At 43.7% G+C, this 11,836-nt stretch overlaps 1 long non-coding RNA gene across 1 annotated transcript in view; it reads left to right on the forward strand.

The window, feature by feature from the left end:
• The window catches only part of LOC147013730 (uncharacterized), a 35,576-nt gene extending 33,496 nt beyond the window's left edge, over nucleotides 1-2,080 (forward strand). The window contains exons 4-6 of the long non-coding RNA XR_015050495.1: nucleotides 356-435; nucleotides 544-654; nucleotides 1,715-2,080. This is a non-coding gene — a long non-coding RNA (uncharacterized LOC147013730). The remainder of the gene's footprint in view (nucleotides 1-355; nucleotides 436-543; nucleotides 655-1,714) is intronic.
• Nucleotides 2,081-11,836: the final 9,756 nt, after the last annotated feature.

An 11,836-nucleotide genomic window follows, 5' to 3' on the forward strand; every position in this document is an offset into this window, starting at 1 on the left:
AGAACATGCAGTGCACGGACACCTGTCTAATACATTCGCAACGCGTCTTTTTACATGCAATATAACACATTCAACTGAGCGAATGCCACGAAATAACTATTGTTACACTAAAGGTTGATTAATTTACCCCGAGAAGTTAAAAACACAACAATACACGAACAGACGTTTCCTTACGAGTCACCTTTATGGGTTGAAATGTTCACCAAGGTCAGCATTTCTTGGACTGTTGTGAATAATCTCATTGCAAGAAAAGATATTTGACCGAAGCTGGTACAATTTTATACTATAATACGAGTTGTTCGTCGCACAAAATCATTTGTATAACTTTTGTTTTATTTCTTGAATGTCACACCAGAGGATCCTGCTTGAAGGTGGTGCATCCCGAGCATGCGACCAAAAGCGTTACCTGGTCGTGTTCGAAGAGCGGCGACCTCGGTGCTGGACCCAAACTTTGCTCCTAACGTCTTCACATCTGATGGGGAATATGTTTGTAGGTCACACATCGTAAAGTATGCGTAATGACATGAAATTTCCTTTTCACAGCGTCCATGTGGGGACAGTTGTGGCATGAAATGGAGACAAATTAGCAAATCAAGAAAGCTATTGAAGCGTCGATCCTGGAACGGGATTACCAGCGGTTTGAAGAACAATGAAGTAAGTTTATGATCGTCGTATAATAGAGGAAACCACCGAATCCTGATTGGTTTTCCCACCCGAGTGTACATGCCTCATAATAATGCTGTGATTCCAGGTTCAAATGCCATATAGGATGTCGGTTTGTCCGTTTTTTTAATGAAAAGGTATTGAAGGAAAGACCTTCTCAACAGTTGTCAGCGACATCAGAGGAACAGACACAAAGACAGGTAAAATAAACAGCACGTAGAGGATTTGAGCCACCAACGGTGGTGACTTGGGTTGTACCCTCAGGCAAGGATTGCAGAGCGCCGGGGTGCAGACAAGGTCAAGGTGCGTTACCCTCGTCGCGGCACCGAGCCCTGGGGGCGAGATCAGCCGAGCGCCGTGGCAGGGCGAGAGGGAAGGGTCTGGCTTTCTCGCGGTCTTAGCCCTCGACCCGCGGTGCCTCCGGCCATGCATTGACAGCCGGACAGAGCGAAAGTCCCTTTATCACCGGTGTGGTGTTTGGCCCAGCCGGAACAGGCCCATCTTGGGATTTTGGAGAAACCATCAACTTCTTTTGATGCTCCGGCGTCGCTTCGAGCCCTTCCCTCGCCGCTCTGCTGGCCCAAATGGTCTCCGTCATGGGCCATGTCGATATGGCCACCCTCCATCTGAGCAACCTTTGATGTAGAACAGATTTCCAATCGTTTTGTTGAATTTGCAACTGTGCACCCCCACCAAAAGTGTTGACAAAAACCATAATTCCGTTAGTTCACAGCTCGTTTGCTTCTCTTTTTTTTGCCAGAAATACCTGTCTGCTCTTGGCCCGTAGCGATGCAGGTGTAAGGTTCGTTAACTTATACCTTTCCACCTAATTGCGGCCAATGACGAACAAGTCAAATCAACTAAGCTTCCTTCATTATCGGCTCCAATGGATCCAGTCCGGCCAGATGTTGGAATTTAAGAAAAGTGAGGGTGGCCTCTTGGATGGGAGACCTCTATAAGGTCTGTGGGAGTGTTGTCGGTGGAGGACGAGCAGGATAGCTCAGTTGGTGTGGCCTCTGACCTTCCTGTCTGGATTTGTTCCTGTGTGCAGTCGAATCCTCGAAAATCTAAACTGTTTCCCTGGTGATCAACATTGGGGAGGGGGTGCTGCATCTCAGAGCTCACCGTTGTAATGATGATGAGGTCGGAATTGGAAACCAGGAAGTGAATATCAGGTAACCTTATCGTGGAGACTGAAGTATATAAAATAATATATAAAGAAATCAATAAACTGCGTTTCCAAGGTGTGGATATAGCACAGGCATGATGCACCAAATGATCTCCCCGTTTGGGTGGTGTATATGTCGTTGACCCACATTGCACGAAAGCAGTCACAGCTCAATCATAACCATATTAAACAATCATCATTGTTTCTTTTTATCATTGCTATTTGAAGTTTTCTAGTTTAGTTAAAGCCACAATATTATTTTTATTCCCACGCTCTGTAAGTCTTTCAGCTGTCTGGTTCTGGGTTTGATTCCAAGAAGAATTGGATGTAAAACTGGAACGGTGTAAGCAGGGGGCACACCATATCAGCAATCAGGCTGTGCTTTGACCGAAATATTAAGCTGGATGTTCTACATGCAATGTGCATTTGAAAAAAAACCAAACAATCACGATCTTTAGACCTTCACCAAAGCCAGAGTGGAAATTTTGTGGTCAAGGTTGAAGGTATGGATGGTTACCTTGGCTCATCTGGTTTAAGTATGCTAAAGCCGAGAAAAGAGACCAAAGGATATCAAATCGTTTGATGATGTTCGGTAAGCGGCTTCAGTCATTGCATGAGCTTAACCCCAAACCCATCCATGATCCAACCCTCCTGCTGTAAACTCACAGAAGACACGCATAACATGTAGCTCCACCTCGTGGTGCATTATAAACACCATACTGGGCATTGATCGTGGTTTGAACACTGGTATACTACAGATGATCTAGTAATACCCCACACTTTCCAACCTTTCCTCCATGAGCGTCAACATCATTCTTTTCCTCCGCTTGTCACGTTTCGTATCTTGTAGAGTGTAGACGATGACGAGGGTTTATTGGAGGGTCACTCGAGTTCATTCCATCCTGTTGTTACGGGAGCTCCACTGACGAGTGCATTTGGTTCTTTCCACTCCATTCATGAGTTTCCAGAGCTCTTTCCAGAGCATCAGTGCAGTCACTCCTCTAGGGAGGCAACACACTGGGTGGTTTGCCATTGCTCTTTCCAGCGGTATTTGGGGAAGGAATTTGGCAAAGTTACTGGAACACAATGGCCTACTTGCATCAAAAGACACTGCGGTATCTCGTGTCTTTCATGTCCACCAGCGAATGCTGGCAGATGGGACACCCAGCTTAACGTCTCGAGGTTTAGAGTTGGGACCTGGAATGAAACCCAGACTCACAGCTCAAAAGTAAGTGCACTACCTCTGAGCTATCCTACTAGTCCACAAAGTCTTGTAATTTTTTTTTTTGAAATCAACTGTTTCATCCACCAGAGTGATGATTCTGCTTTAGAGTTGTTCCCAGGATGTTGGAAAGCAAAAATGACCAATTCCCTCATTTGTATGTTGAAGATTTTTGATGCTCTTCCTACTGGAACATGTTTATCACACCATCCATATGAAAAGTTCTCACTGTACTTTTACATAAAAAAGCCAAACAATTCAACTACGTAGTCAGAGTCTAGCTGAAGTTCTCTTACAATACTGTGCTTGGTCCAAAGGCCCTGTCACACCTAGACGATTTAGCCAGCGTATGCCGACGTAGGAAAAATTTGTCTAAAACGCTGGCACACGTCGAATACGTATGGGTAAGTTTTGTATACGTTAAGAGCATGCTGGCATACATCGTAGTACGCTGGCATACGTCGTAGTACGCCGAGCTGTTTTCCATGCTTGAAATTTTTTGACGTATACCAGCGTATGACTCACACGTTCCGCATACGCTGGCATAAGTTGTAGGCACGTTACGCGATCGGTGACACACGTCGACACACGTTACTTGTAAGTTACTCATAAGTCGAAACACGTCGAGGTAATGTTTAGCGTCAGTGTTCCAGACTCCATGGTTTTTTTTTTTTTTCTTCGGCATGACGGTGATATTGACACTTCGATTTCTAGTGCGGTTATAATATAATATAATTAATAGGCTGCCGCTCAACGATTTAAATCATAACCGCACTAGAAATCGAAGTGTCAACATCCCCGTCATGCCGAAGAAAAAAATTAAAAAATAAAAAAAAACATGGAGTCAGGAACACTGACGGGTTCCTCCTGTGAAGCCCATTTTTATATACCAATTCCCCTAAACGCTGCCAATACGCCATTATACGGTAGCTGTAAGTTAGAAACACGTTCAGTAAGTTCTGTGGTCGTCCGGAAGACGTCAATCAAATACGTTTACATAAGTCAATGTGCGTTGGAGATACGTTACACATAGGTTTAAAGCACGTTACTCAAAGGTTAAAAATTAAGTTTCGAGTATGCTAAACATTACCTCGACGTTTTTCGACTTATGAGTAACTTACAAGTAACGTGTGTCAACAATCGCGTAACGTGCCTACAACTTATGTCAGCGTATGCGGAACGTGTGCGTCATACGCTGGATGCGTCGAAAAATTTTCAACATGCTGAAAATTTGTCGACGTACTCGGCGTACTACAACGTATTCCAGCATGCTTCAGCGTGCTCTTAACGTATACAAAACTTACCCATAACGTATTCGACGTGTGCCAGCGTATTCGGAAAATTTTTCATACGTCGGCATACGCTGGCTAAAACGTCAAGGTGTGACAGCAGCTTGACACTTCGATGTATAGTGCAGTTATGATTTGAATCGTCGAGCCGCAGCCTTTTAATAGGCTACACCATGTGATCGTCGGCGATATGCTGCCGCGCGCTATGCATAAGTTAGACTATCGTTGGGCATAGGTTGTGAACGCCGACAACACGCTCAGCATTCGTTGGTATAAGTTATCTATATGTTATTGAAACGTTCTGTGTACGTCACTCATACGTTATGCATACGTCCAACTTGTTATGAATATGTCCAAAACTGGAAAAAAAACATCAATAGTTCAGTGTACGCCAGCGTTTTGCATACATTTTGATACCTTGCCATACGCTGGCTAAAACGTCAAGGTGTGACAGGGCCTTTACTCTTTGCAACTGCCTTTCTTATTCCAAAACAGGCTTCTCATGAAATGCATTGTCTTCTTTTTTGGGTCCAATCTTTTCTTAATTACTAGTTCTCCACTTTTAACAATGCAATCTTTCAATAGTCAAGAGAAGATGATTTACCTCCTTAGAATGGAGCTCCAGTTGTGTGGTTGAATCGAAAATAGTGGTGACGAGAAAGCGTCTGAAAATGCAAAACGCATCCGCTTTGACTTCGTACTTCTTCTTCTGTATGCTAAACGATGCCTTTGTCCTTTCCACCTTATTCTTCATTTGTCTTCTTCAAATTCTCATAATAAAGCTTTGTTGAAAATTTGATGACAAAAGCTCAAATGGTAAAAAAAAAGTTACGGCCAGGACAGACACAGACACGTAATTGCAAAACCCTGTCTCCCGCTGCGCGGGGGACGGACTAATTATTGGTACGAGCAGAGTACGCACCCTACGGGCGATCTTGTTCACATCCAAGCGTGCAACCCGTTCTTCTAACACATCCCTGTTTGAGCGGTGTATACGTAACAGACCGCTGCCGCAATCGCTCCCGAAAATACAAAATAACCTGGTTTACGTACATGAAGCAAAAACATGCGTACTGCTGATGTTTCCCCCAAAAAGTCATGTACTCATTTTAATTTATGAAAAATGGAATCCCTTGAGTTTTGGCTACATACATACATACACATACATATAGCTCTATTATAGTACACAAGATGACCCATGAACCCGTTGGGTTCCCATTGTGACAGCGGTTGATAAAAAAAATCATTTCAAAAAAAAAATATCTCCAGCGAACTATACCGATGAGGGTGTTTGTATTGATGAAACACTCCCATAGAGTACTTCATTGAATCGGGAAATGATTTTTTAAATATTTTTTTTTCGTTGCCCGATTTGAATGAAACTTGAGACTGCACACCGCAGGAGAATGTTGAGTAAGGTAGGCCGAAAATTTTTGCGCTGTCGTGTACCGTTTTGGCTGTATTTCGGGAACATACATACAGTGGGGAGAACAAGTATTTGATACACTGCCGATTTTGCAGGTTTTCCCACTTACAAAGCACGTAGAGGTCTGTAATTTTTATCATAGGTACACTTCAACTGTGAAAGACAGAATCTAAAAGAAAAATCCTGAAAATCACATTGTATGATTTTTAAATAATTAATTTGCATTTTATTGCATGAAATAAGTATTTGATCACCTACGAACCAGGAAGAATTCTGGCTCTCACAGATTTGTTAGTTTTGTCTTTAAGAAGCCCTCCCATTCTCCACTCATTACCTGTATTAACTGCACCTGTTTGAACTCGTTATCTGCATAAAAGACAGCTGTCCACACTCAATCAATCAGACTCCAACCTCTCCACAATGGGCAAGACCAGAGAGTTGTCTAAGGACATCGGGACAAAATTGTAGACTTGCACAAGGCTGGGATGGGCGACAGGACAATAGGCAAGCAGCTTGGTGAGAATGCAACAACTGTTGGCGCAATTATTAGAAAATGGAAGAAGTTCAAGATAACAGTCAATCTCCCTCGGTCTGGGGCTCCATGCAAGATTTCACCTCGTGGAGCCTCAATGATCATGAAAAAGGTGAGGGATCAGCCCAGAACTACATAGCAAGACCTGGTCAATGACCTGAAGAGAGCTGGGACCACAGTATCAAAGAAAACCATAAGTAACACACTACGCCGTCATGGATTAAAATCCTGCAGCGCACGCAAGGTCCCTCTGCTCAAGCCAGCGCATGTCCAGGCCCGTCTGAAGTTTGCCAATGACCATCTGGATGATCCAGAGGAGGAATGGGAGAAGGTCATGTGGTCTGATGAGACCAAAATAGAGCTTTTTGGTTCAAACTCCACTCACCGTGTTTGGAGGAAGAAGAAGGATGAGTACAACCCCAAGAACACCATCCCAACCGTGAAGCATGGAGGTGGAAACATCATTCTTTGGGGATGCTTTTCTGCAAAGGGGACAGGACAACTGCACCGTATTGAGGGGAGGATGGTTGGGGCCATGTATCGCGAGATCTTTTCCAACAACCTCCTTCCCTCAACAAGAGCATTGAAGATGGGGCGTGGCTGGGTCTTCCAGCATGACAACGACCCGAAACGCACAGCCAGGGCAACTAAGGAGTGGCTCTGTAAGAAGCATCTCAAGGTCCTGGAGTGACCTAGCCGGTCTCCAGACCTGAACCCAATAGAAAATCTTTGGAGGGAGCTGAAAGTCTGTGTTGCCCAGCGACAGCCCCGAATCCTGAAGGATCTGGAGAAGATCTGTATGGAGGAGTGGGCCAAAATCGCTGCTGCAGTCTGTGCAAACCTGGTTAAGAACTACAGGAAACGTCTGATCTCTGTAATTGCAAACAAAGGTTTCTGTACCAAATATTAAGTTCTGTTTTTCTGATGTATCAAATACTTATTTCATGCAATAAAATGCAAATTAAATATTTTAAAATCATACAATGTGATTTTCAGGATTTTTGTTTTAGATTCCGTCTTTCACAGTTGAAGTGTACCTATGATAAAAATTACAGACCTCTACGTGCTTTGTAAGTGGGAAAACCTACAAAATCAACAGTGTATCAAATACTTGTTCTCCCCACTGTACATACATATATACATATATACAAGATGAGAGTTTTAGTAATATATAGATGATATGCCTGGTGTTGGCTTAATGGTTAGGGTGGTGGGCTTGGTATCCCAGGTTCCTGAGTTCAAATCCTCCTTCCTGTTGAATTAATACCAGGTGGGGTTGACTCTCCCTGTCATCCTTCTCAGGTCGGCAAAATGAGTGCAAGCTTGCTGGTGTCCAGTGTCGGAGTGGCGACCCGTCCAGGACTGTGTTCAATACCCAAGGAGACTGCTTAGGCAGCACCAACGCTCTACACAGAGTATGGTCCCGATGGATAGTACATGAAGATGATAGATCAAAGAGCCTTCATCTGGTTGGTGGAGTTTATTATGAACCGTTTGACCGCCTTACTCCATATCCGATCAATGTCATCCATCTGGTGTTGAGTGCTCTCGGTAGTTCACGTCTCTCAGGACATATGCATGATCTCTTTTGAGAATCCGCTCAGAACGATCACAGCATTAAGTGATACGATGTTTAGTTGAATGCACTCATGGCACGATTGGGTTTGTTCCACCTCCGTGTCACAGCTACGTGCTTTTGTGTATCCAGGGGTGTGTTCCGTTATGCAAGCAACTTGTTAACGGAACACACCCCAGTGCTGTGTTAATCTTATTGGTTGTTCATTGATTTTATATGATATTAAAATGTATCGATCAATATCTTCTTATACAAAGCATCACAAATGCTTGCACAAAATCCAGGGAAATGATTTATTTCATCATAATTCGTATGCAGCCTATGGCTACCAGGCAGCTGATTGTGTATCTGCTGGGAGCGTGGCTGTGCCGCTGTTGCAGCGACCCCTGTAGGTTAGAGCAAGAATTTGTTCAGTGTCGGTGATAGCTCGCCGACTCTCCACAAACGACAAACGACTCTCCACAAAGTAGTTTGTATGCAGTACGAGGCTGCAGGACGTAGCATCATTGACTTAAGGTGCGGCTGTGCCGCTGATGCAGTGTCCTCTGCTGGTTAGGGCAGGAATTTGGCCAAGATGCTGGCAATAGCTCGTGCCTACTCTTCGCAAAGGATGCCGTGAAATATTTTCACGAACGAAACCGTGGAATCTTTAATGTCCGGACCAACCAATGCCGGTAGACGTTATGCCCAGTTTAACGTCCATCCGAGGGAAGCTGCACACATTGATGCCTCGCCTTGCCTGCGGCACATCAGGATGACAGTTTGTAGCTAGGCCGAGATTCAAAGATTCAACCCCAGGCTCGGCTCAGAGGCCAGTGTACCGAAATGATGAGAATCAACGATATCTATTTGAAAAGATTTTCTTCACAGCACAAATGCGTTCACACGATTGTTCATTGTGAAATAATTTCCCTGAAGCTCAAACAGACATGTCCACAGCAAGAAAACCAAAAATGAATTGTTTTTATGTATACGGTATATAAATATTTATTCCAACAAGGTGGTACATTTTCCTTTGAGCAATAGAGTCTTGGTTCGATTCCCGACTACAAACCGTCCGACTCGTTCTTCGCAGACAGGGTGTCGCACCACACCGCTCTAAAGGGGCTGTCACACCTTGACGATTTAGCCAGCGTATGCCGATTTATGAAAAATGGGGTACGTTATGGGTACGTTAGGTGCACGCTGAAAAACACGACCATAGGTCGTATTACGCTGGTTTAAAACGTTGTACTTTTTGGTTGTCCAAAAAATTTTGCATGCTTGAAATTTTACGACGTACTCGGCGTTTGGCTCACATGTTCCGCTACGCTGGCCATAAGTTGTAGGCACGTTTTGCGATCGTTGACACACGTTAATTGTATGTTACTCATAAGTCGAAACACGTAGAGGTAACATTCGCGTACCCGAAACTTATTTCTAACCTATGAGTAACGTTTTGGAAGCACGCTACACGAACGTTGTTCACACTTCGCAACACGCTACTTGAAAGTTCCTCATACGTCGAAACGCATCAAAGTAATGTTTAGGGTACCCGTGACTTATTTATAACCTATGAATAACGTGCTTGGGAATTATTACGCTATGCATACGATGGACTATCGTTGGGCATAGGTTGTGGACGACTAAAACACGATAAACAATCGTTGGTATAACTTATCTATAAGTTATCGAAGCGTTCTGTGTTCATTACTAGTACATTATGCATTTGTCAAAGTCGTTTTTAATACTTTAAAAAGTAAAACAAAGAAATATTTCTTCGTGGGAATGAGGAAAAAAAATTAGTCGAAAAGAACATCGAACAATGGTGCAAAGTAGTCTCCTATTCGTGGATGATAAGAGGATCCATCATCACCCACACCCTCCCCATCACGCTCACATACTACTACTGACATAGACATACTACTACTATCAATGCTACTACTACAACTATTACTACTGTCACGCACACCAACTACTACTTATAGTATTACTACTACTGGCATTGACATCTACTCAACATGGAGTCTGGAACAATGATGGGTTCCTCTTGTGAAGCCCATTTGTATATACCGATTCCCCTTAACGCTGCCAATACGCCATCACACGGTAGATGCAAGTTAGAAACACGTTCAGTAAGTGCTGTGGTCGTCTGGAACACGTCGATCTAATTCGTCTACATATGACAATGTGCGTTTTGGATACGTTACAAATAGGTTCATAGCATGTTACTCAAAGGTTAGAAGCACGTTATACTTAGGTTCAAAGCATGCTACACATAGGTTAAACGCACGTTACTCATAGGTTCATAGCACGCTAGTCATTGGTTCAAGGCAAGTTACAAATAGGTTCAATGCACGTTACTCATAGGTTTCAAGCACGTTAAACATAGGGTCAGAGCACGCTACTGATGGGTTAAAAGGACGTTACCCATTGGTTGAAAATTAGGTTGCGGGTATGTTAAATATTACCTTGACGTGTTTCGACTTATGAGTAACCGACAAGTAACGTGTGTCCGTCGTGTGTAAACGATCGCGGAGCGTGCCAGGAACATATGACAACGCATGCGGAACGTGTTAGCCATACGCCGAGTAAGTCGTAAAATTTTCAGCATGCTTGAAATTTCACGACGTATTACACGTACCACGTAATATGACAGCGTACTTCATTGTTTTCCAGCCTACTCTTAACGTATACACAACTTACCTATACCGTATTTGACGTGCGCCTAGCGTTTTAGACACATTTTTAATAGGCCGGCAAACGCTGGCAAAATCATCAAGGTGTGACTGCGATGTTGACACTTCAAATTCTCAGGCGGTTCTGATTTAAATCGGCGTCCGGCAGGTTCTTAACAGGCTACGCCACGAGTTCGCCGGCGATACGTTTAGCGCGCGATGCGCAAGTTAAACTATCGGGCATAGGTTGTGAATGCCGACAACAGGCTAAGCATTCGTTGGTAAAAGTTATCAATAACACAACGAAACGTTCTGCACCCGTTACTAATATGTTATGCATACGACCAACACGTTATGAATACGCCCAAAACTTAAAAAAAACATCAAAATTTCGGCGTACGCCAACGTTTTACATACATTTTTATACGTTGCCATTGCTGGCTAAAACGTCAAGGTGAGACAGGGCCCTCAATGATGTTAAGCTGGACGTCCTGCCTGCTGGCATTGGTTAGTGGATGTTTATGATCCCACGGTATCTTTGTGAAGAGTTGTCGCTGGCACGGCGAACAAAACGAAGCTCCTTCACACTCGGTCAAATGAGTGGGTTTGTGAAAGACTTGGACCAAAGGTGAAGGCTGGAGTGACTCACATTTTGACGAGCCATTGAGTGTTTGGAGCTTGTTCGATGCTTTGGCTCGAGGTGCAACGTGGTTCAAGGTGCAACATTGTTTGAACAACTGTGGCTTGCTGAGTGTGAACAATTTTGGGGTTTGAGGTGCAAAGTGGTTGCACTTCGAATAAGAAATTCATGATGTCGTCTGATGAGGGGCAACATGGAAAGAGCAATAATGGCAATAAAAGTCGTTTGAACCGCAAGGAAGGAAGGCAGGGGACAGTGAACCTGCTACTAGAAAGGGGAGTGTTAGTGCTGATGCCAAGAAACATGACAGAAAAAGTAAAGGAAGGAACTTGGTCAACTGTAAATGTGGAAGCTGCAATCTGGTCTGTGCTTGATGACGATTCAGCCATTGAGTGTGAGGTATGGAAGTACTGGTTTCACTGTACACGTCCGAATGTATCAATGAGACCCAGAGAAAGTTACTGAGAGCCAGATCTATGTAGAGAAAAAAAAACCTCGATGAATTCAGGAAACTCGACCAGTGTGAAGACAGAGGTAAAGATGGAGAAACTGATAACAGAAAAGATGGAATAGCTGGAAGAAAGAGAGAAAAGGAGAAACAATCTCATCTTTCTTGGGTTACCAGAGTGTGATAGCCAAATTCCAGAATGCCAGAAGAAGGAT

The sequence above is a fragment of the Eptatretus burgeri genome, chromosome 13 (assembly GCF_056783735.1).
Source record: "Eptatretus burgeri isolate ZD-2024b chromosome 13, Ebu_testis_v1, whole genome shotgun sequence".
Taxonomy (NCBI): domain Eukaryota; kingdom Metazoa; phylum Chordata; class Myxini; order Myxiniformes; family Myxinidae; genus Eptatretus; species Eptatretus burgeri.